Genomic DNA, 757 nt, shown 5'->3' with positions numbered 1-757 from the left:
GCAGGGAACCCCCTAACTAATGGGGATAATACAATATAAAACTATCTCTCTAACACCCCCTTAAACTCATGGTGGATCGACAACATTGAGTTTGGAGAGTATAAAGCGATGCTGCGCTCTAGTTTGGGCCTTCGTAAAGAAGTCTGCCAACTGCAACTCTGAAGGCACATACTGAAGCACAATAATCTGATCTTGCACACTGGCAAAGCATCACCACCAATATGCTTGGTAAGCTCATGCTTCACAGGGTCACGTGCAATACTGATAGCACTAGACAAGAGAGTCGTGGGTGTCGTAACAGAGACGCCAAAATCTGCAAGTAACCACCGTAACCAAGCCATCTCTGCAGTCAAAAGAGCCATAGCTCGCAACTCATCCTCTGCACTCGAACGGGAAACTACGGTCTACTTCTTCGTCTTCCAGGCAATGAGAGAACCACCAAGAAAAACACAGCAGGCATACAGGGACCGGCGATCGGAAGGATCACTCGCCCACGTCACATCGGAGTAGGACTAGAGCTGTAACGAGCTGCAACGAGGAAAGAAGAGAAACAAAGAGATCGTTCCATGTAAATAGTGTAGAAAACGAAGAAGGTGACTATAGTGGACCGAAGTGGGAGCAGAGACAAACTGACTCAGAATATGGACAAGATAAGAAATATCTAGGCGAGTAGGCAAGTAACGGCCAAATAGACGAGACTCCCGAGAAGATGTCGATAACGAGTCGGATCAGAGAGAGGATCACCATCAGAGGCACA

The sequence above is a fragment of the Lolium rigidum genome, chromosome 1, assembly GCF_022539505.1.
Source record: "Lolium rigidum isolate FL_2022 chromosome 1, APGP_CSIRO_Lrig_0.1, whole genome shotgun sequence".
In the NCBI taxonomy this organism is placed as follows: domain Eukaryota; kingdom Viridiplantae; phylum Streptophyta; class Magnoliopsida; order Poales; family Poaceae; genus Lolium; species Lolium rigidum.
Note: the sequence above shows the minus strand (reverse complement) of the source record.